Source organism: Tinamus guttatus, unplaced genomic scaffold (genome assembly GCF_059628265.1).
Source record: "Tinamus guttatus ecotype Peru unplaced genomic scaffold, ASM5962826v1 Tinamus_guttatus_pri_ptg000417l, whole genome shotgun sequence".
Taxonomy (NCBI): domain Eukaryota; kingdom Metazoa; phylum Chordata; class Aves; order Tinamiformes; family Tinamidae; genus Tinamus; species Tinamus guttatus.
The window spans coordinates 296,066-321,320 of NW_028288951.1; the positions used below are offsets into that span (position 1 = coordinate 296,066).

The 25,255-nt window shown below is 45.0% G+C and overlaps 1 pseudogene; it reads right to left on the bottom strand.

Moving 5' to 3' along the window:
* Positions 1-4,929: 4,929 nt before the first annotated feature.
* Positions 4,930-22,269, bottom strand: LOC148593316 (structure-specific endonuclease subunit SLX4-like; annotated as a pseudogene).
* Between the last annotated feature and the right edge of the window lie 2,986 nt (positions 22,270-25,255).

Below are 25,255 nucleotides of genomic sequence, written 5' to 3' on the forward strand. Positions count from 1 at the left end.
CGCCGCCCCCGGCCCGCCGCTGACCTCTCCGCCGCAGCCGCGGCTCCCTCCGCTCCTCGCACCCCGCCACAACACCGGGAAGGACCGCAGCGAAGCGCATGCACCGCGCGCCAACGGCCCGCGCTTGCCGCTGCTCGGGCGCTGCGCGCAGGCGCGTCCGAGCCGAGCGACGCAGGCGCAACACAGACTTCCTGACGCCACAGCGGTTGCCGTGGTGACGGGCCCCGCCCTGCGAGCCGGGCCCAACGGCCGCCGCTCGCCAATGGCGCCCCCTGAGGGCCGCCCGCCCCGAGCGCGGGAAAATAAATAAAAAAAAAACGCTCAAATATGGAGTAAAACCCTAAAACACCGATCCGCTGGGCACACCGCTCACCCGCTCTCGGGCAAAAACAGCGCCAAAGCACGAAAACTTACAGCAGGGAGGGGCGCTTCTATTAAGAATTAAGGTCTTTGAAACATCCAATGCTAGAAACACATACATGTTGAGGAGATAAAGACAGAGCCTCTGCTTGCGAGCATCAAATATTTGCTTTTTCAGCTCTGTGGTTAAAACCCGCAGTGGTCATTTGCGGGCCACAAAGCTGCTGCTAAAGTCCATTAAATCCTCCTGCTCCAGGGATTTAACAAGCCCCTTCCTGCTTGCAATGAAGCTGGAAGGTGGACAGCTCCATCGCTCAGGCTTTCACAGAGCCCATCGGTCAAGCGACAGAGCATTACCTTTCATTTGTGCTTTCTGCTACCTGGAGTTGACAAGGAAGACGGATGTTGCCTTTCCACAGCATTTAGTTTGGGCTCAGATCACACACTGCATTTTAATTTCAGACTGTGTTCAAAAGCAATTGGGTTAGTTGTGGCTAAAGTTCTAAAGGTTTGAAGCTTGCAAAAACTGACATGAAAAACTCCTTTGTTTTTGTGTCTTTCAACACTTCTGCTGGTTTATTCAACTTCTTTCTTAAGTTGCTACACTTCATGGGAATTAGAAATGCTCTTAAGAAAATCCTGCAAGAACTTGCAAGCAAATATTGCACAAATATACCGAAAATACTCCAGTTAGGAGGCACTGAGACATTGCATCGGTTCCACAATTACTACTAAGCCAAGTCACAGTAATATTTTGCTGCACAGTACTATAAATGCCATTCTTGAGCACCAACTACTTAAAATAAAAACCCAAACTAAATGTTAGAGACACAGGAAACATAGTATAGGGAGAGAGCTAAATTATTCCAAACAATCTTACTTTTGCCTTCATATTCTCATCTGTGTTTCCAAATAGACAAAGCAAGGCAGGGACTAAGCAAGAGACAAAACCCTTATATACAGCCCTTAAAAACTAACACATAAGGTAAAACCTTAGCTTTCTAGAAATGTCAGATCACATTCCTCACCTTCCAGCATAGCACTTGCTAGTACTGAGCCCCAAAGGCCAAGTTCTCTGGGATAGATGTTACTGGGTTAGGTGGCGAATCGCACTGAATTGCCCAATGAAAAACACTGACACTTAAAAGAGGAGGATCCCTCAAAAATGTGAAATGCATAACACGCACAGGAATCTGTTTTTTCATCATCTGAATCGTTTACAACTTGTGTTCAACTTCTATACGACAACCACCTTGAACCTTGCTGATCCATGTGAATACCTTGCAGCCTTTTTAAAATCTGCACTTAAAAACAACCAGCTGTATTGTAGTATTATTATATAAACAGACTCCAAAGCAAAGAGATTTAACAGTATCTGCTAGTATCTGTAGATGTTCATACTGGTAAACCTGTATCTATTTCACAGCACATTTCTATGCTTCTGACCATTGCTGCAATGCAACAAGGTCATCGTTGCTACAAAAGCCTCCATTTGCTATTTGCACCCAAGAGTATTTGGAAGACGCTGCCACAGTAACAGGCATAGAGAGAGGAAGGAGCTTTCCCAAAATTATGCAGCTGATCAGAGGCAGGATATCAGATTCCCTGCGTAGGAGCTGATCTACAAGACTTTTGTTACTAAAACTCACTTTTTTGTCCCATTAGGGAAGTGGTCTGTGTCTGAGATGGCCAGCCAGTCCCTGATCCATCATCTTTGCATTTGAAGAGCAGCTGCGACCGGTCCCAGCTATTGGAGTTTGCAGCCACTCACTTAGGGCCTGCGATGTCACCTTCTGGGCACAAGAAGCTCCAGTTCCCCAAGAGTGGCGGTGACGTGAGCGCAGGGGCAGCAGTGGAAGGCACACGTGGTTCCTGCTAACCGGGGAGTGCAGATTCCCCTGGCTCAATGCAGGCAGCTGGGAGATAACAGCTCCCTACTGAACTTCAGCCGAACAGTAGAGCTAAAAATGGCTTGGAGCAATGACATGGGACTGAAATGATGTGCTGGAATAATTAATAGTACTGGAAAAGGTACAGAAAGGTAACATGGATGCCCAGGTTTGGAGCAGCCTCTGTATGAGAAATGATTTAACGGGGTGTTCCGCCCAAGAAAGGTTCATCTGATGGGAGATATCAGAGCTCTGTAAGAACACGCATGTCCTGCAGAGGGTGGGCAGCCATCTGCCCTGCGCTGTTTATTCCAAAACAAGAACCACGGGCATCCAGCGAACCAGTAGAAGGCAGCTTCAAAGCAGAGGATGTGGTTCCTCACAAAGCGCTGCCAGCTGCAGAATTCCTCAATGTAAGTTAGGCTGGATGCTAAAACACCCGCAGATGCAGACAGCAATAAAACACACAGCGGGTTATGAAATACCCCACACCGCGGCTGGCTCGGGAGTGCCCGAAGCCGCAGAAGACCCGGTTCGGACGGCGCGGGGGGCCCTTACCTGCACGGGCGCTGCTCAGGGGCGCCTGGAGCCGGCAGAGCCACCGCTCCTCGTCCTGCTCCATGTGGGAGATCATGTTCCGCCGCTGCCCGGAGCTCCTGCCGGGGGAAGGGAAAGCGGAGAGCAGAGCCCGGCCGCCCGCCCCGCCGGGGCGCCTGCGCCGGGGTCCAGAGAGCAGCGACGCGCGGCCTCGAGGCGACAGCCGCGCTGCCCGGGCCCGCGGGGCCGGGTCCGACCGCGTAGCGGCCGCCGCGAGGCCGGGCCGAGCCGGGCCGAGCCCGGCCGGGCCGCTACCCGCTCCGGGCTCGCCCACAGCCCGGCGGCGGAGCCACGTGACGGCGGCGGCCAATGGCAGGCGGCGGTCGCGGCCGCGGCCTGCGAGGACGACGTGAAACGGCGGCGGCGGCGGCGCTGCTGCCGGTGCTCGGCGCTGTCCGGGCGCGTTACGAGGCGCTTCTCGCCGTTCAGGGCCCGTTGCTGCCGAGTATGAACGGCGGGCAAGCTCGTTACCTGCAGCACGCGGCTCCCCCGTGGGGGAAGCGCCGCTGTCACGCGGGGGAGCCGCTTCTGAGCCTCGTGCAGGAGCAGGAGGAAGTTTCTTGGCCCTCGAGGTCCCCAGCGAAAGCAGAGGGGCAAAGCAGGAGAGCGGAGACCTGCCCTGGGAGGCCGCCAGGAGGGCTGCCGGCACCGGGGCCCAGGCGTCAGGGACACACGTCAGCCACCACCGCGGCTGGGGCGAGATGTATTTGCTGAAGGTCAAGATATAAGAAAGAATGGATTGCAAAAGTTTTGATGATAAATGTCTTGACTAGGAATACAGCAGAGAAGATGGAAAGGGATCTTACTTATTTTCACATATTAAGACTGACAAGAGAGAAATATGTGATACATTATGGGAAACAGTATTTCCTAGAATGCCACTTAAGGCAAAACTTGGCCTTTTTCTGCAAGAAAGTCTTCCCCCATCTCTCCTTCTGGCCAACCAAAACACCTTCCCCAGCCTTACCTGGAGTCTCTCCTACCTTGGTGCTCTCCATCTCAAACAAACCTGGTGATCTTCCTCTCTCCAGCCACTGCGCAGCAATCCCTTGTTCCAGCTCTCCTTGCTGCTGGGCCCCTGTGCCACGACTCACCTTGTCCTTCCGTCCTCTGCTGAGGACCCTTCCAGCCAGAGCGCTCACTGTGGAGCCACTACTGCTCCCAGCTAGACCCAGGACTGCTGCTTAGGCTGCCCCGGGCCTTCCTAAGGCATTACCTGTTACAGTTTATCATCAAGATCTTATTCTGTTTATTTATATAAATTAAATAAAAAGGCTATAATATATCAAAAATATAAATAATTTCCAGAATACATAAATACATTACAAAAGTGGCTCCTTTTTTAAAAAAAATAACAATGTGTCCTTTTTGCCAAGACCTTTTCAGATTCAAAGCTCTCAAAACACATGAAAGTCAGAAGAGCTCACAAAATACATATAAAAGATGACCTTTTAGGGTCCAGGAGTTTGTCCAAGAGTTCCAGATGATGTTCACAACTTCTTTTACAATAGGTTTAAGAAGAGACTGTTCAAGGAAGAGATTTAATCACTATAATACCATCTCCTTAAAAAAACAAAAACAAAAACCCCACCTCTGTCAAGGATGTGCTCTGATCGGACTACAAAGACAAGGTAACACAGCCCTCAGAAAATGGAGCAGATTATATCTTGGAGATCCCAGCACGCCAATACCTGCTACATGCTGGACACACACAGCGGAATGTTGGAATCCAGGCTTTCACACAATTGCTGGTGTTAGAGGACACTGCAAAGCCATGAGAAATAGTTTAGAAGAACAGCTGCACACAGATTGAGGAGTGTTACCAGAGACCACCAGATTAACCAAGGACAGCAAAGGCCTCTTATTTCCACAATGTCCCCTGCGTAGCAATCAGTAGGGCCGCTCAGATACTGAATAAATAACTACTTGGAGAGTCTGAAGATTCAGGAAAAAAGATCTTATTAGGGAACTAAAACTTATTAGGAAAAAATGGAAAGCAAAGATAAAGAGGAGAAGCAGCAGGGGAGTGCACCAACAGGAGGGATCTTTGCAGCTGCCGCTGGAAATGGGAGAGAGGCTCCATTCAGTAGTGTTTCCTCTGTCTTCCGTTCCCCTTGCCTTTGGCTTCCTTCTCCTTCCGCTCTGCAGCCGTGGTGAAGGTGATACAGTAAGCATCTAGAAAATCCATCAGCTTTGCCTTGGAAATCTTCATGCCGTTTGCTTTCAGCTCTCGGTGCAGTGCAGCCAGCTCAATTGGCTCGTAAAAGAGGACCTTGTGGCACAGGACTGAATTTGAAATGATGCAGTTTCCCACTGCGTCCAGTGTATCTGCTTCCTGGGCTGCTGTCTGAGAAGCTGGGAGCTCCTCTTCCTCATCTTCGGATATATTGCTACAAGAACTAAAAGTGAGAAAAAGTGCAAAAAACAATCAAGGAAACCACTGGTCATCAAGGGCACACTCAGAGATGCCCAAGTCCCTGGCTGCCAACCCTTGCAATGCCCTGTGTAGGATCTCCGACACCAGCAATTGCCAAAGGGAGGGAGGCAGAACACGCCACGTGTTCTGCAAACCTGCACATCGAGCTGTGCCGGTGCTGCCCGGCATTCCTTGCTCCTGCTGCACTACTGCTGACACACTTGCTCTGTGCAGCACCACACGCAGTGCTCACCGAGCAGCGCTCCCTGCTCCTCCTGCAGGCTCTCACTCCACCCTGCGAGGCTCCTTGCAGTGCCAGCTTTGAGCTCTGCCCATGTGCAGTTTCACCCGTGAGCATTTCTGTGCTCTCAGAATAGCTCACTAGCAATTAGACTGAAACGCACAACAGAAGAACTTACTTCAAGTGACAAAAGCTCAGGGAAGCTGCCTACAGTACAGATCCCCTGTATTCTGCATTGACACTTATATTTCCCATTTTCCCAGCTCATCTCTGTGCTGCACAGTAGACTCCTTCGTTAGTATTTTGTTCCCCTACCTCTGTATACCAGTAGAGACGTCACTGCCATCCAGCGAGGATGACGATTCCTGAGAATATGAAGATTCCTGAGATGATGAGAGCATCAGCTCCTCCTTATCAGCTGCCAGAGAGCCCCTCTCTGGAGATACAGTTGGTGTCTGTCTACAGTTGGAGATTTTGGCACGTTTCCCACCAGCATGCCCGTTAGTCTTCAGCTGCCTACGGCGCTTGGCTGGAGGCCTCTGTGGGGGAAGCTGGGAGGATGGGATATCATCCTCTGTGTCAGTATCCACATCTGTATCCACGTCCTGGTGAGTATCCTGGAATATGGCCTTCAACTTTAACACCATCTGGCGTTTTGGGAAAGGACGAACTCCAAATCTGAAAGAGAAAGGTAGGACTTAAGCCTAAGATAATGCTGCGCCTTCCACTGCTATAGCTCAGGAATGTGACCAGGCCAGGAAGCTCAGTGGCCAGCTGGAAGAGCATGACATTGGAAAACCATCAAGTTTTCCCCTTTAGCACAGTAGCTGCCTTTCACACCACCTACCAGCAGGTTTCTCACAGAATCACAGAATGGTTGGGGTTGGAAGGGACCTCTCGAAATCATCTAGTCCAACCCCCCTGCTCCAGCAGGGACACCTAGAACATGTGGCACAGGGTGACATCCAGGCGGGTTTGGAAGATCTCCAGGGGAGGAGACTCCACAACCTCTCTGGGCAGCCTGTTCCAGGGCTGTGACACCCAAACAGTAAAGAAGTTCTTCCTCATATGGAGATGGAACTTCCATGTATTTTTTCTGCTCATAAAGAGATGTACTTGCACTTTTTTTTTTTTGTAGATATACTTGTAGAAGCAGTGCTAACCTGCTCAACTCCCTCCTCAGTTCTGGGGTCTTCATAAGGGAGTAAGCTGGCATTGGTGTCATAGGAGTCTCAGGAGACTTGTCCTTCTCAGGAGACTTGTCCTTCTCTTGACAGGCAGGTTCTGCAACAGAATGAAATTGTCATCAGAATTAGTACAGAAGGATATAGGAGGGATGATATCTTCCCCTCCTGGTGGCAGATATTTTAATGTTATCTAGTAACTGTTTAAGAAGAACTACTTGTCTGCAAGCTGCTCTATTAAATACCTTTATACTGAACAGATCAACACTTTCGTCTTCCTTGGGTCTAGGATATTTGTTTTTTACTGTCTTTAAATCAGAAAACAAATTGAGCCATATGTTAGGTCTGAATAAAAAAGCCCACTGGAGGCTTTGATAGAACTGCTGCAAGGTAATTAAAAATATATGTTTACTGAATTCTGTGAAGTGGTTCTTTCCCAAGGAAGAAAATTGCATAGGAGAGACTTGATGCAGAAGAAACCGAACAAGTCAAGGTTCTGGGGGCCTGAATTAGATACTGATTTAGTGATACTGATTTCCTGATACTGTGAAGCACAGTCAGTCTCAGGTCATGTTCTAAATCCTGCTTGTTAAACTAATTACTTACGATAGTATAATTAGTAATATATCTAATAAATATTAAGGGATAAATTGCTGTTCTTAGAGCTTAGATGGAAGGAACTGTCCTAGTAAGCAGCTGACCCCAGAAGGGTATGACCCCAGAGGCTAGTGTTCTCTGTGTCATCAGACATTCAAGCAGACAAGGCCCAGCTCCTGACACCACTAAGTGCAATCTGGTGGCAAAGAGCAGCTTGGCCCTTAGTCTTGTGTGCGTCCTGAAACCGCTCACTGTGTCCTCCAGTTGGGACCAGTGCTGGACACACAAAAATCTGTTGGAAGAGCCTACAATCAGCAAACAGAAGGGCAGGGCAAGTCAAAGCAAAGGCAAATCAGAAGAGCTTTGCAGGAAAATATGCAGAGAGCCTACCCGTGGGCAGGAGAGGCATCTACTTCCAGCCAACCTCTATACTTCTACCACTGGAAGCAAAGCTTACCCGATGTCTTCGTGCAATTGTTAGCACATACATCAGTGATGAATGCATGAAAAACAAGACCCATTACTGCAAGGAATAATCATTCCCTAGCATGCAAAGTGAAGGCTGTTTGATTTTTTTTCCCCTCCCAGGTAATGTCTCATCATTTCTACAATGCATACGATCACTGTCAAAGCAGCAGCATGAATGGATCACAAATGGCTACGCTCCAACTATCCCACGTATTTAGTTGCACTCCCCCACATCAGAAGCTGACTGTACCTTCTTGTGCCTGGCCCTGACTGCTTTGGATTAGAAGGCCAAAACACCCTCTCAATATAGCAGGTGAACAACAAACAGGATGATCACCTAAAATGACAACAATTTAACCTACTTCAGTGAACCCTGTACAGATACAAGCTCTCACCGGGAGTCTTTGCAAGGTCTGTCGGACAGGCATCTGCTGAAGCTGACACCTTCTCAGTTAAAAAAAGCATCTGTGGGAATTCCTCCTCTTCACTATCCGAAACTTCCCAGAATCTGGGCTTCAGGAAACTTTGTATACTGCACTCTGATGACCATGCCTCAACAGGACTCTTTTTGAGGTGAAGCGAAGTTGTTGCTCCGTCACTAGGACTGCCCTGAAGAGGGGTACTGCCCTTCATTTCCTGGTCTCGGACCGGGCTCTCCCAGTCGAAAGCCCAAGAGATAGATCTGGGTCTGCTGCCAGGGCTGGCATTTGCCCAGCCAGCCAGGCTGGAGTTCTGGCTGTTTCCTCTCAATGGTGATGGATACTCAGCGTGCCAGCAGTCATCAACGGGGACTGGGGGCTCATCGTGAAGCGAGACAGTACTGCTCAAAGAAAGACGACTTTCATCAGCTGAGTTCTCCCTAGGCAACTGTTTGTCTGACAGCGATGTTTCAGGAACTTTTATGAGGCTAAGAGCCATTTCATGGTCACTGTTACCTGCCACTAAGCTCTTGGTCTCGAGTTTAGACATCGATTGCTTTATACGGTTTATACTTGTGACACGTATCTGCGTTGCGAAATCCCTGCTTTTGGTCTGAGGTGGTGTGTCTGGCACTAGCCAGGAGCTGTCCATACCTGAAGACTCCTCGCGACTCTGCCCTTTTTCATGGCTCAGGTTCAGGCTCTGTTTGCTCTCTGTACAGGCACCTACCTGGGTGCTGGGAGGCAACTCTCTGGACATTTTTACATCATTATTTGTAAGTGATGCATCTGTAATGCGACATGAGACCTGGGATGATCTCAGCTGTATCTCAGTGACAAATGACGAGTTAGGTTTAGGTTTGGGGATCTCAGGCCCATGTGCTATGCTAGCACTTTTCAGTTGCTTGGAGATTTCCATTTCCTTCACAGGAGAGCCAGACTCTGGTAACTTCCTCTCTTGTTCTAGCTCCATTTCATCATCAGAAGATAAAACAGTAATATCAGCCTCTTTTCTGTTCTGGACTGCAACATCCGGAGTTTTTATGACAAAACTGAACAAAACTGAAGCATATTTATGCTTGTTGAAATCAGTGCAGGAAAGCTCTTCTGGAGAAATTGTGCTCTCTATGTTCCGATTTCCTGATGTAATGTCCTGCTCATTGGCTTTCTGGAAAGCTATTTTGGGAGACGGGAATGGTTTTTGATTTCTCTCTGGTGTTTTTGCTTCTCTGGGAAATTTCCTATCCGATTCTGAAGACATAAGTGAAGAACCAACAGCAGAATAAAAAGACATATAAGATTTGAGAGGAGGACTGCCACAAAAACCATCCCTTTGTGGAGAGAGGTCGTTTTGTGACTTGGAGTAAGGAAGCAAATCATTAACATCAACATGTTTTTCGCTAACAGCCTTTCCTGACTCTTTGATAACTTATTTCATTGGAGAAGGCTCACTGTATTCTATCTGATTTTTGAAAAATAAGCATTTATAATTTTCACGCCTATCAGTATCATTGTGCAGTGAACAGTTGGTGAATTGTTGTTCTTCCAAGCGGTCGTCTCCTCCCATATTATGTGAAGCCTGAGACAACTTGAAATCTTTCCCACTTTCCCATCTCCTAACCCACTTCTGAGGCTCAAACTGACAAGACTCAAAATTGATGCTTGTGGCATTCACATTTTTGCATCCACTTGTATTCTGCATTTTCTCTTCTTCAGACAAGTCACATTTGGATGTTTCCACATCATTGTCTTCCCTCAGATGTTTGAAGTCATTGCTTATCAAGGCAGATACGGACCTTTTTGCCTCTTTTTTCTCAGTCTGCTGGTTCGCACCTTGGGCTAGCTCAGTATCACTACAGATGTTGTAATCTGTGCCTTCACTCATCTCCAGTTTGTCTTGAACCATTTTTCTTTGAGTTGCAGCAAACTCATATATTTCCTCCGGCTCCTGTTCACCCACCCCGTGGTCGTCTTCCTTCTGGCATGCAGGGTTTAGCACAGCTTCTTCTTCCTCATCTTCACCCACCCACACTGAGTTCAGGAGCTCTTTGAAGTTCTCAGCTCTGTTATCATTATCTTCATCATCTCTCGCAGAGAGGAGATCATCTTCTGGATCCACTCCAGAAGATGCCTGGCTCTCTTCAGCGCAGTCCTTACACTTGAGCACAAGTTCCCTTAAATCAAACCTGCAAGAATGTAACAGAAATGTTAATGTTTATCTCCCTCAAAATTCATTCAAAATTCCAAAATGTTATAGTTGCCTCATCAATCTAGTGAGTCTTGTAAAGAAAGTTAAATTTAATTTGTGAAACTGTTGTGCCAAATTAGACATGCAGTTTCAACATTAATAAAGTCAATAACAATTTCAGGTTTTCACTCCGTGTCACCATAATCTTCTCAGGTTTCACACTTATTTCCTCCATTCCAAACAATGCATCGCTGCCACTACAGAGGATAATCAGTTCTCCTTGATTAGGTATGAGTTTAACTGACTATCAACATAAAAAAGCAGATTTTTTTTCCTGGTCTTTTTCAGAATTATTTTAAAAGGAGGACACCTACATTTCCAGAACTAACTGATTTTGATCCGATAGAATGTGTTTCATCTGCTGCTGTTTCAAGTTCATTATCTAACACATGTCTAGGATCATGACTGACATAACAAATTAGCATTCCCTGCATCCACATTCTGCAAGTCTCATTCAGATTAAGTGTGTCACTAGGGCAATGCTTTGAGAATTACACTCATCACCATTGCCAACATCAGCTGTCATTAAAGATCATGAGACAAAACTTGGCAAAAGTGTTCTAGTCATAAACCAAAAATAGAAAATCTCAAGCAGATGTAACCTGAAGAAAGATTCATGAAAAAATGAGGATAAGATGCTCTTCTGTTCATATTTCACTTAAGATGGAAGCAGAGGTACTTGCATCTCAAGTGAAATGAGTTTTGTGAAATCCACTGAAACCACAACAGAAGGTATCAGGTTAAAGTCCATGTGGCTGAAAGCATGAGGTGACCCAAAGCACACTCATATGATACAAACCTGGTAGCCAAAGCCCTCAGCTGGGGCACAATTCTAGCAGGGATGTCAGTATAAGCAGTGTAAAGATATCGCAGGAATGCGAGGACTGCCTCTTTTGTCACATCGCTCAGCAGCACCCGGCGCGTCTGCTCGTCGTCATCGTCCTTCACCTTCACATATATCCCTTCGTCGTAAACCTGTGCGGTAAAAGGAAAGCAAACAAGGTCCACTTCCTCATAAAGGAACAACACCAGCAGTATCTGCTCTCTATCAGGCCACTATTTTTTTTTTTTTTTTTGTGTCAAAGTCTGTTCCTATGGCCAGGATTTGGTGCCTCAGAGGGAAGCTAAAATGACCAGAGATACAGAGCTCCCTGGGGAATAGGGAGCTCCATACAGCTGTTAACTTGTACCCTGAAGCTTTCAAGGACCCCTCATAAATGGTCCTAAGCACCTTGAGTTGAAACTGCTGTAATCATGCATGAGGACAAAACGAATTCTACTGATTACAGAAAGAATGACAAAACTTTGTCAAGAAGTTGGTATGGTTTGGTGGCAGCTCTGTCAGAAGGCAAGTTCCTGTCTTCAGCCCACTACCTTTCATTGCCTTTGCAGGAAATTGCACAGGAGCAGGCTGGAAACTGTATGAACCAAAATGCTTCTGGGAACACAGAAATTACTTCACTGGCCTTGCCAAAGGCACAGGTCAATGCAGCTACCTCCATAGCACCTGTGGGAGTGACAGACCTCTGTCTGGGTTAGTTACAAGCACAGCTTGTAAATACTGTCTACTCCATAATCAGCAGGTCCAGAGTGACTTGCCACTGGATCTCCAAATACTCTGTGCTTACTGTACGGCATCACTAACTCATTTGTTGTGATCAGTCTGGAATAGACGGTCAAACTCCTGTTACTGCAAAGGGGCTTTACTCGAGGGGAAGAGAAGAGTCTAACAGCAGTACTTACCAGCTGAACAGCCCGTGGACAGCGTGCATACAGCACAAACATATGGGCATAAAGGATTTCTCCCGAGTCCACTTGAAACTGGATATCACTCAAGTAGGCGTTGTTGACCATGATATTGTAATCTTCTGCCAGCATCCTGAAAGAGGACTAGAACATAGAAGGGACACAAAGACAGAAGTTGTTACAGCTGTAAGGCATTTTCCTGGCAGATAAGGAGGCAACAGCCCAGTTTGTCAGCACTGCTGTACTCTGGGTCCCAGCGTGGGTATGGCTGCCTTTGCCTTCTCAGGACTAACAGAATCCTTATCAGTGCAAGGTCTTCCATAAGAGACGTAAGCAACCTAGTCCAACACACATCTCTGGCTTTGTTTCCCTCCTTCTCCTCTCTTCAAAGCTTAGCAGCTGTGAAGAGGCAGTCACATGCTGTCTTCCACTCTACTTGTGGAACAGCCTTTTGCATTACAGCACATCATCGTCCTCGGATCTTTACCACATCATTTCCTGATGTGGCAGAGCCACTGCCTGCAGTTGGCCTCTTGCTCTGCTGTCTTCCACCATGTTTTTGAAAGCTGTAATTCCCACCTTGATGGAACTGAACTCAGTTCATAACAATTGCATAGAGCAAGAGGAATGAGGATGACCCAGGGGCAAGGTAATGAGCCTTTCCTCTCTTGTTCACTGTTTTGGTCTAGCAATGACACCTGGGAAGAAGCCCTCTGCAACAAGGGGGCAACACGGAATAAAAGAAATGCAGGTATCTAGTCCAAAGGAACTTGTGCACTTGTTACTGAAATCTCCTTTGAAAATTCCTTTATTTATTTACTTTTAAGTATTTACTCTTATAATTTTAGACTCCTTTACTGAAAGTTTGGGGAAGGCTGGTTGCCCAAGCGATCTGTGACTAGTTTAATGTCTGGCACTACCCCTACTACAAACCCATACAAGGCAATCTTCTAAAGACTCAGACTCCCTAGGTAGCAGTGTTGCTTCTGGAGGTGGCCAGTGCTTCAGAGAAGCGTGAAATACCTGCAGCCCATGGTTGAGGGAGGCTGCCTGACTGTAAGTAGAAAGCAGCTTTACCTGAGACACTAATTGTTGACCTTGTACTTTCTGAACCTAGCGCAGACTGGAAGAAAGGCAAGTTTTATCCAACTCCATGAGATGTAGTTCCACCAGAAACAGCAGAGCTCTTTATTTTATTAGCAGGTTTCTAGGTTGGTTCAGTGGGAACTCAGCCTCTCTACTTGCTTCAGTGTGTTTGCAAGGAGCCAATACCGGTTAGCATGGAAACGGCAGCACACGCTGGGCCATTTCTTCCAGGCTTCACAGGTGGGCTAGAGGAGACTCTGCACGTCATGGACTGCTCTCCAAGGGCAAGACAGGAAGCTCAGTCTGGAAACCTGTTAGGTGTTTCTTGCTCTCTTTTTCTTGGCAGGTAGGACACCTGCAAGACGGTACCCCGAGAAGGCAGGCACTGCTTTCCAGGCAGGAAGCCCAGAACAGCCTTCCTGCTGACACTAAAATTATGACTCGAAAATGGGGAAATTAAGTAAGAACAGAAATATTCTGGCTGCACCATTCTCTGTGCAAAAGAAAGACTGGAAAGGAAGATAAGAGGAGAGGCATTGACAAAGTTCTGGTCAGAACCATGCAAAATGGGTGCGTACATGAGCCTGGATGAAACCCCAGACAGTTCTGTCTCTCCTGGTCTCCAGGAAGTGTGGCCTGTGTCATCTAGGCTGGGCATCAAAGCAGAGTACTACCTAAGTGCTGAGCAGATACATCCCTAGTAACTACCCCCAAATACTCCATGCACTACAGCCTCAATATTTAACCTGGTTCTCTTTGTGTAAATTATGCACAAATTTGCTTTATGTTACCTGTTATTTTAAATTAAGTAGGACAAACACTCTGAAACACCCACAAGCCTGCCTGTGGGCATCAATGAAACATCACGTATTTGGACTTCAGCTTTGCCTAGGATGATTCCTGTGAGTGACTGTAATGCTTAAACATCTCTGTTTCTGTGAAAATGAATGGGAAATACTCCATACTTCTGGAAATTAATCAAATAGGAGAGGCTTTTTTTTAACAAATAAACAATACAAAAATACAGTGCAAATAAACAATACAAAAAAGGGGAAAAATAACATTTGTCCTTACATTTATATCGTTGCTTCTCGGAAATCTCTTCTCTATGGGTAGAAGGGCAAAGCCACTTAGTGAAGAATCACTGGAAGTCAATTCTTTTCCTCAAAGAAGAAAAGGCACATCTCAAGTCATGTACAACCTTCTTGTAAGACAGAATGAAGTGGCAACTCTTAACTGCCATTTCTTCCTTGCCATGACAACTCCCCAAGAGACTCCTGTCCCAGGCTGACATTTCTGAGCTGAATGGTTCAGCCTCCCCCTCTTGGCTTTATCAGATGCATTTGGTTTTCTTGGCATATGACCAGCAGCCATTTGCTGCAGCTTAATAGGAGAACTGAGGGAATTTTACCCAAGTCAAGTACAAAGCAGAGAGACATTAGATTTAGCAACCATAGTCTTCACTGATGAGTGAACAGGAGACACACAGTGCATATATTATGCTAAATGGTTGGACAATTTTAAGGCTATCATTGGTCTTGGAATGTGCCGTTGTGCAATGCACACCACTGTAACCAGGGAAGTTAGAGCTGCTCTTGAAGGAATTCTAGGTGGTGGACTTTTTTCAGCCTGTACAGATCAACTTCAGGGACTGTGTATCCATGTACCAACACAACATCATCTCTTAACGCTCTTCTTTCACCAGGTCTTCTCCTGGTGAAACCTCGTAAGACAGTGCTGTCGGCAAAAGCCACTAGGCAGAAAAGAGCATATATTTTGGGGATATATTTTTGCCTCACGATTGGCCGTGTCTGGGCCCCCAGCTGGCAGAAATGCATCTGACACCTTTAAAGGATTTTTAAAATAAAATTTAGAAGCTGCTGTCTAAGAGGAGCTCTTCTTAAATATTGGGATCTATGAATCATTTCAGAAATGTCAACTTGATTGTACCTAAAGCCTACTACAGAACAATGCCCCCAAATATCACCCCCTGGATCAACAATATCATCTTGAGGCTGCTGCCACTGCTCTCCAAGTTCAGTATGGCTAAACGTGGCTCCTCATAGCTGATGACACCAGAGAGGAGGCTCATGAGGCTGCCAGAACTTACTTGGCTGCTCTACTTCCTGAGCGTCGTTAAGCTCAAGCCTCCACTGAGTTTGTGCTTCCATGGCCAACTCAATCAGTTGCTGCAGAGTCTGAACGTGAACCTTCTCGCCCTGAGACGAAATCTGTCCAGCCTGTTCAGAGCCCGAGTCGGCTTCATCAGCAGCTTTTTCTCCAGTCTCTGGAGAAGCAGGATAATGAGGACTGAGATCAGGCTGAAGTTGCTGAGATACTTCTGGTTGATCAGATCCCACTGATGGCAGAGAAGTCTCTGACTTACAAATCTGATCAAAGGAGAGAAAAAAAAAGACATCAATAAATTAATTTTGTATGTATTTGCAGAGCTCAGAGTACAGTCTCTGAATTGATCTCTAGTTCATACTTTCAAAATATCTTAATAAATATTAATAAAATACTTTGAGCGATCCCCAGATACATACTTGCTCTCCAAGAAGATAGTGCTATAAGGCGACAGACTAAAAGGTCCTGTCTGTTTCTGTAGGCAGCATTTATAAAACTACAGAAAAACGAGAGGCAAGACATCTGGATAATAACAGAGTGAGACCGCCCGGTTTAAAACTGGATCACAGTCCTGCATGCACCTTCAGGCAGTGGGATACATGGGGAAAGCCTGAAATGCAAACGCTTCACTTTACAACCCTAGGAGTGCCCACCCCCTCCTCAGTGTAACACACAAGCATCCATCTTCAGTGTGAACTTTCCACACTGTTCCTTGCTGCTTTGATACAAAACATGAGTAAAGAAAGAGAAAGGCTCTCATTATAATCAGTCAGAGAAAAGTATCAAGAAGGAACACAAGAGTCAGGCTACTGTAAAAATAGCTAAGCTAGTGGCAAAATGAAGAGGCTCAAGCCCTCTCACTCAGTGCTCTGCTCCCATTTGTTTTGTCTTCCAAAAGCCCAAAGAACAGCACGGCAACACAAGCCTCAGCCTCCTGTCCAAAAGGGAGAAGCGAAAGTTCAAGATCACCAAACCTACTTGTGTGAGACCAGGGGACAGTTGTGCAGGAGCAGAGAGCATGCAGAGCATGGGGTGACTCACTTACATGGCAGAAAAGAGAAGGGCTACAGAGCAAGTAAACTGTGGCACACAAATACCAGAGGAAGGAGAAAAGAGCATCCCACCTGCACAGTTATGCAAGGTACGATTGGAGGGGTCGGTTCAGCAGTGTAGAACGATTCAGGGTCGCAGGGCCCTGTTAGAGCACTGCTGTTCCATAAAGGGCAGTCCTTGTTTCTGGGCGATGGCATGAGCCAGTCTGTTTTCTCAGATCCATCCTCCAAAATCCTACTGGTGGGAAGCCGAGGAGTGGAAGGGAATTCCATCTCTTGTGTAAGCACCATGGCGGCTCGCTCTTCAGTCCTTTTGCGGGCTGTCTCTGGATCCCGCAGCAGTAACGGTGGAGGAGTAGTTGGGCCTCTTTTATGTGTTCTTTTCTCTTTAAAAAGAAAAGCAAAAGAAACCCAAATAAATGAACAGCTGAACACATAAGCAGAGGAACTGAACCTGCCAGCTTTTTCAAGTGTTGCAGTTGGCAATGATCAAAATGCAACTACAGCAGAACACAAGACTTCTGCAATAAGTCCCAAGCCTCCCGTTACTTCTGCCAGAGAAACAAACCTTCAGGGAAGACTTATTCGTGCACACATGGTCCTGCTGGGCTGAGCTGTCAAATCAGATCACTATGAAAGCAACTGATACCTATGTGCAGGCTACCTTCCAGACCCTTTGAACAGTGAGCGTACAGTGCTTTTGGCGAGTTAGCAGCGCTTCACTCAAAAAAGAGAGAGAGAGAGAGAAGAAAAAAGACTCCAAAGCCATGAAGGACTGCTTTTGGTGCGTCTTGATCACTGGTGATGGTCACTCATGTCAAACCACAGCACATATGAATCCTGCACAGCTCTCATTTGTCAGGTCTGTTTCTCAGGTCTGTTTCTTTACTGCCTTTGACTTACTAATTCCCAATATAATTGGCAGTGGTTATCAGCAGGAAGAGATTGAGGAGAGCCACGAAGAGCAAAGTGTCTCCTATGTGCAGAACTCAACCTTCCCCCAGGGCAACTGGCTTCTTTTCTGACCATTTTTGTGCATTTAAATAGCAAACCACAGGTTCAACGTGTGTAGTTGTATGCACATATACTTCAGAAAGAAAGCAGAGCAAGGAGAGAAGGATGAAAAAGTTGCATAATCAAGGGTATGGGACAGGGAATAAGAAAAATGCACTGCAAAAAAAATAACAATGGTCTTTTCATGTTTTCCCTTTGGGATTTATTAAAAAAACAACTCATCTTAAAAACATTCTATAGTTTTGAAACAATCAACCAGTGAAATAAATATAAGACTCAGAATGGATTTCAGTGAAACATCCTGCAGCCTCCCTTGGCTATCTGTATGTGGATACTTTGCATTACTCCATCTCGGACAACTTAAATGAAACAGAAGTGTGCTTGTCATCCCCTATGCCCAACATAAAAGTTGGTAGTGAAGAGCAGGCTGTTACATCACTCCTCCAATAGTACAGCCTGAGACACTCACGGTGACACATACCTGATCCAGGCTTCCATTTGATTGGCAAGGCAGCCACGGGTTTCATATTTGCAGCTACTGCTGCTTGTTCACGCTTTTCTTGCTCCAAGAGAGAGCGTGACATTGCCATAGCAACCTGCAGATCTTCATCCTGAGGTTCCATTTTGATCCTCTTTTTCATTTCCTTGGAGTCATCTCCGGAGAACTCTTTGCGTTTTGATGTGTTTGGTTGATTGCTGAAACGTAAGAATGCAGCAGAAAGCCCAAGTTAACCTAACATAACTGGATCAGAGACAAGAAACCCTGAGCACTTCAGACCAGCTGCCCCACTTCCTCAGAGAGATTCCCATATCCAGAATAATAAGAAAGCATCAACAGTACTTTTTTCTGTGGAGGAAAGAAAAGGATTTCTTATCATGCGTGGAATTCACAGCAATTTGGAGAAAATCTTATTTTGGAAAGGTAAACATAAGACTGCAGCACTGACAAACTGCCCTTTTTTTTTTTTTTTTTTTTGCAAGGGCAGGAATGGCCTTAACCATCTGCTACCTCAAACCTAAACTTTGTATCAAAGGGCAAAAATCAGGTTGAAGTCAAGAACATCGTCACCAATACCGTTCTGCCAATCTTACACTTCCACAGTAAACAAGCAATGGCCCTTCCTCAGCACAATAAGACTTAAAAGTCCTTTGGATACATTTCAGGCAGGCACCACTCGCTATACTCTGAACATGTTGCTCAAATCCCAAAGAGCAGATACATCTCTGCACCCAGCACAATTCAAAACATCCTGTATGTTTCCTCCTCGACTCTGTGGATAAGGCCCATGTATCCAGGACAGCAACGAGCTGAAAAGCTGAGGCCTTGGAAACACAGATACTCCGAAGAGACTGTATGCTCATATAGCATGTTCTGCTTAATAAGCTCAACCACGCTATTCAGCTTTATTACGTAATTACTTCTCAGAGCATAAATATTTCCGACAAATTAGTGTAAGATTATTTACTTCCCATTTTGCTCCTGTCTGCTGACTCATAGTCATCCACCACTTTTGAAGGAAAGCAAGATTTTCACCAAAATCTTACCTGGGATACTTAGGAGAGGCAACTCCAAACTGAGACACCTGCAGTGCCTGAAGCAGCATTTTAGGAGGAACAGCCATCTTCACAGCACAGCGTTTCAAGTGAGTAGTTTGGCTCTCGGAAGTTTGGAAATGTTTGCCACAGCTGAGACAATCAGGGATTGCTGGTTTGCTGGAGGAGGAGATCTCTGCTGCCTCCATCTCATCCAGACACCTGGAGGATGATGGAAACAAAACAAAACAAAACAAAATAAAATAAAATGCTCTTTTTGAACCTTGCCTCCTGAAATGCTGTAATTGAGCAACTCCAACTACTTAAGCAAGCTGTTTACAATACTTTCTTTACAGAGAAGCACAGACTTTTCATTTATAAAGAGCTAGCTGTATGTAATATTTTAACAGTATTTGATATTTACCACTAAGGAAACTGTTATAGAGTGCTGGCATCAATTTAAGCCCACACCATTCTGACAAAAGAAAACACAAGGATCCTTCCCTTAGCCTTCCACTCTCATTACCTGTGGAAAGCAAAGGTCTATAGTGCCTATATATAGTATTTACAAAGGTATATAGTGCATAGTTTTACAAAAGTATATAGTGCATAGTCTATGTATTTATTCATCTTGCAAAACAGTATCACATCTTTCCTTCAGCGAATAGCTCAGATTTGCAAACAGCTGACATAACCAAATGTTCTTAGGAAATCATTATTTAATTGAATAAATGGTGTTGAAATGGGCAGATTTTGAAATGGACACTAATGGGTAGCTTTGCTACCTAGTCTGCAATTACATCTTCTCTAAGGCACTGCTGCTGAAAGCCACACTGGCCTTTCATGCTAGTGCTTCACCTATTAACGTGCTGCCCCCATCGTGTTGTGTTCATGGCTGAAAGATCCTTCTGGCAGATCTGACAAAAAAACAAGCCCTTCTCCTCTAGGCTTTCCGGGACTTCCTCCTTGATCTTCTGCTGAAGGGCAAAAGCCAAAGCACCATCGTCCTTTGTGGATGGAAGATCGTGGGTAACTGGCACAGAAGGGAGAGATGATAGAGTTAAACATCTTGTAGTGAAAGGCATGAAACTGTTACATTTGTCATGATTATTTTATTAACTTAAAAAACCCCTGCAATCTTCCTGTTGCATCTTCACATCTCATTTCTCACAAGGGAATGCACAAACAGTACAGGAGAGCACTACCCCAGGAGTGGAAGGTGGCAATTGGTTCATCGCACATTATGTATCCGAACCAAAAGGAGAGTTATGTTTTAGATGAAGTTTCTGGGAGAACATGGGGTCTTAAACATTACATATTAAACACAGGAAATTCTCATGTCCATAGAGAACCAGCAGGGCCTTGACTTTTAAAGGGGCCTTGACTTTTAAAGCACCAAAACACCAAAAAAAGTGCTATGAATTCAAATTGCTACGGATTCAATTCATCTGCATAGAACATCCTATTTTGTAAGTGCTCAGAGATTTACAGAAGACACAGAGTAACTAAGGTCATATTTATATGAGCTACACAATATTGCCCCTGAGAAGAACGACTGGATTTACTGATGCTCTTAGAATCTCAACCTGTTTCCAGAAAGTAAATTCTCTCTCCAGAATTTAACATAAAATCAAATTTCAGCCTCACAAAAGATCTAGGAGAAAAGTATAGAGATCAATACACATTTATCAATATTTATCAATATACAATTTATCAATAGAGAAAGCAAGTTCTCAGACATGTGGAGCGATTTATTCAGCATCACACAAGCCACCTGTCCAGCTGTGAACAAAGCCCAGGAAGCCAGACTGCTGCTCATGCAATCACCCTAAGCAGCCCTCAGCACTCTCCATGCACACATAGGAGCTAAATAACAGCAGAAACGTACCTTTTTCCGGGTTCTCTTCCTCGCTTTCATCAGAGGAATTCCTGCTAGCTGCAGCCTTTGGCAAGCTATCGCCCAGGCTATGTTTTAGCTGCTCAGGTGCCACTCTCTTGAACTGCTGCATTCCCTCCACCGCCAGCTTTGCTGCCCGCACCTTCGACCCAGGCAGCAGTGGTGTCTTCAAGGTGTCTGAAGAGCAGGTCTCTGGTTGTGAAGGACGGAAGGATAGTGTAGTCTGGGAACAGTCACTCGGAGCATTCACTGAAGGGGACAAAGCACAGTTTCCCAGTCAGAATTAAACAGGTAACTGAGCTGCCCAGGGAGCTCTTGGGAAGCTTCCCAAAACAGCAACCTGAGATAGTCAAAAAAAATGAACATGTTTCTACTCTGATCTTCAAGCCCTATCCATGGTTCGGACTTTCAGGCTCAGAACCAAGCAACAGGTGTTCCTAAGGAGGGGTGGTAACGAGCAGCAGGCTAACAGCTCAGTGTATCTCCGCTCTGCTTTGAGGCAACCTGTGAGATCAGACCAAAGATCTCACCAGCCCAGTTTCTGAGTGCAGTCACTAGTAGATAATTACGAAAGGGTATCAGGCAGAACAAGTACAAAATAATCCTTCTCCTGGTTGACCTTAGCTGTCAGCTTAAGGATTTCATGCACTGGTGACTGCCTTCTGGTCATCATATTTAGTCATCACTGAAAGACCAATCCTTCATCAATTAACCCAGAACCTTTCTTAATTTATTTTTTTGGCCTTGGTGACAGTCAATGGCAACATAATTCAACATTCAATACAATAACACACTGTGAAAAAACACTTTGATATAATCTAAACTTGCTTCTTGATGATTTGAGGGATGTTTTACATTCTGAAGTCGCAAAAAAAAAGGTAATGACTCCCTCATATATCACTCAGCACTTAGGTTTCACCTTACTGAAGAACTGCATACCTCCTCCAGACTTCTAAAGAGCTCTACTGAACTGAGTCTTTTCAGTACTAGCCTATTTTCTGTCTGAAAGATTTCAGTGCACGCACCTGTCACATTCCTCTTGGTAGAGTAACTGGTCACTGTGCGCAGCTGGCTGTCAGGGAAAGCGCTTCTCCTGTCTTCTTGTGACGTCCCACCACTACTGCAGGCCACAGCATCGTCGTCTTCTTCACACATCCCTGTCGGCACCTTAGAACCCAAATTTTGTGGCAAATCTTTCCCCTTCACTACTGGAGAGCAATGATCTATTTGGCTCCCAGGAACAGATCTGCCTGTTGTAGTGGTCTTTGCCCATTTCTGAACCTTCTTTGTTGCCTCAGTATCCTCAGCTTTCTTCTCAGTATCCTCAGCTTTCTTCTTTGCCCTACCGACAATTTTTGCCCACACTACTTTAAATTCATTGTCCTCTTCATCCATGGTGCTGCAGGCTGCAGTAATGCTGCCTAGCAGTGCTACAGGGAAAGATCTCAGGAACAGTCAGGGCTGCGTCTTCTCTGGCTCGCCGCCTTCATTCTTCAGACGCCAGCACTTCTCCACTGTTCCAACGGTGGACTTTCCTCTGTGATTAATTCATCTGCATAGAATATATTATAGCATTTAGTGCAGCACATTCTCCAAGGACCCTGCTTATTTTCACTCAGCACAGTGATGACTTTCTTGTTCAGAGGATTTTGGAATGGAAGTGAAGCATTTCAATCTGCCCAAAGCATGTGTAGGATCTTCATGGTACGCTAGAGGGCTTCAGAAAGATTTACTGAAGCCCTTTAATGGAAAAACCTCTAAAAGGTGGATATGTAAGATGGTATACGCAGATGCAGTGTGAAACAGGCCTCTGGTACCAATTTGAAAGAGGACATTCTTTGAAGACTCTTCTTTGAAGGAGAAGAGATTCTCATATAAAATATTGCAGCACATAAGTATAATAGCACATATTGACCCAAAACACTAATACTGTACTTTCAGCACAGACAGACACAGGCCACATTCAAAAGCATGCTGACCTCTCCTTTGAGGTCAGAATCCTGCCTGGAGCTCAGAATTTGAGATGTCCCACTTGTATATGCATCCATAGCTACATTTATATAACACAGCAAAAATGAATGTATTCACTCCCATAAGGTGGGGAGGAAAGACTGTCACTCGGAGTGCAAAATTTCATTTTGTGACACAGCATATTTAAAGAAGAGAGCCTGTCCCCATGCTGAAAAGCAGCTCACAGAGTAAGGCTTAGCAGTGCTTGGCCTTGCAGAAGAGTTTCTTGGACAGATGAGAGAGCACATCTAACAAATGTGCCCACCCTTCTTTCACCTCTGTGTTCTTACCTCCTCCTTTGGCTACTCAGTAGACACTGACCATGTCTCATAAACTGTTGTCAAATACACCAGATAAAAGTATTGTCTCTTTCTTAGCTGGTTTAAATTAGCTTCTTAAACTAATTAAAAAAAAACTGATTTAACTAAGTTTCTTAAACTTTCTCTACAGTAAGAATAACAGTGCTAGCTAGTGATTTCTTGGAACAGCAGTAGGTACAATAACATCCATATGGAAATGCCATCAATCCCTGAGCAACACTAGAACTAGATTTCTATTCTTAGACATTTTGATTGTCCTCTTCTTCCTAGCCATATGTTCACTACGGTTCTGGCTATTTTAATGGAGCTTTTATATTGACTCCCAAATCCATTTCTTTCAAAACTTAAACAGAGTGTTTCATTTGGAATGGCAGCAGCTGTGGTTCAGTTTCTCCAATAAAGCTCTGGGCACCAAAAGACTCAAAATGCAGGAAGAACACAAGCAGGATTGTTTTCTCAAATGGCTTGGCTGCAGCCATGCAAGGCTAAGGAATGCTGGTTACACATTTTCACAGGTCAGCCTTTCCTATAAGCAATTACAGATGTTAATGGATTTATCTATTTTAAATTCAACCTCCCAAACCTGCAGAGGACTTTGCTGTGAGTCTTGGATCATTTCCTGAGAGAGAAATTGACATTTTCTGTAACCAGTTCATAAATTTATTTTTTTCCGACAGAATCTTGGAGTAGTTATCACTACAAATTGACCTTTTTTTTTTTTTCCTAAGGAGGAGGAGGCACACAGAGAATCTCACATCCTCCATGGCTTTAAATAACTCTCACAGACATATGCGTACACATGTCATATTATTTACGGTGACTTCCTGATGTTAAACTTTTGTTTGCAATTAATACTGAATGCCCCAGGCAGATCACGTGAGATGTATAAGCAATGCAAACCTAAGGATTAATCTATCTTACTCCTCCATCTACAGACGTGTAGTGAGGCGTAGGCACAGACCAGGATCCTCTAAATACATCTGATCATGCTGTTATTGATGTACCTTAAAGCCCCTTTGGCACCATCTTGTAGAGCTTGTCAAGTAACAGTTTTGCAAAATTATTTATTTCAATATAGAATTCGATTAATTTTGTAAGATTTTAGGACTCTACAAATCACACAAGCTGGTCAAATAAAATAAACAGCAGCACTTACCTATCCACTTAGATGTTCGGTCTACAGCCCAACTGAACCTTTTGATGTATATAGTCAAAATAGCACAGAGCAGCAAGAACCTAGATGGTTCTTGAAGATGGAACCTAGAAATTGGGAGGAAAGGGTTAGATTTTAGTGTATTTTTACTAATTCCTCTTTTTGCTCAAGTTCCAAGCTTCAGAGGGTGGGAGAAGGTGACAGCACATGCTCTAATGGTGCTAAGTTTAGCCACTTCCACAAGTACCTGTGTACTTAAATATGTGTGTGAATTCAAATATTACTCAGGATCTGCTCAGCCCAGCACTGCTCCCAGCAGTGAACAGCACTGCTCCTGCAGAAAACAAACAAACAAACAACAAACCCCCCCAACGCAGCTCTTTGGAAGTCAGAATAGATCAGGCTAGATAAAGTCCTGAACAACACAACGCAATTCGAGAGCTGACCCTATTTTGAGCAGAAAGTTGGGACTCATGATACCATGAATAGTCTGCCCTTTCTTTTTCCATCTTGTTTCCTAATAACTTGCTTGAACCCAGAACCACAACTCTATGGCACACTCTCTCCTACTGAGACATAATGCAAGAGCTGCACAGTGCAGGTTCTCTGGCTTTGTGGAAGTGCCAATATAATATATAATACCGAGGAGAGAGAACAGGAGTTACTCAGTGAGCAGAGCACAAATATAAGTGTAGAAGACAAATTCCAAATCAGGTACTAACCTTTCTGCTCTAGTCTCTGTCAGTCTTCCTATGCCAGACAAGGGTAACTGAAACAGATAGGGAAATACAAGCAATGACAAATTAACAAGCAAAAAATAACGGCTAAAAAAAAAAAAAAAAAAAACAGATTTTAAGAAGCAACCTTAGCAATGACCAGCATCATTGTCTACCAGACA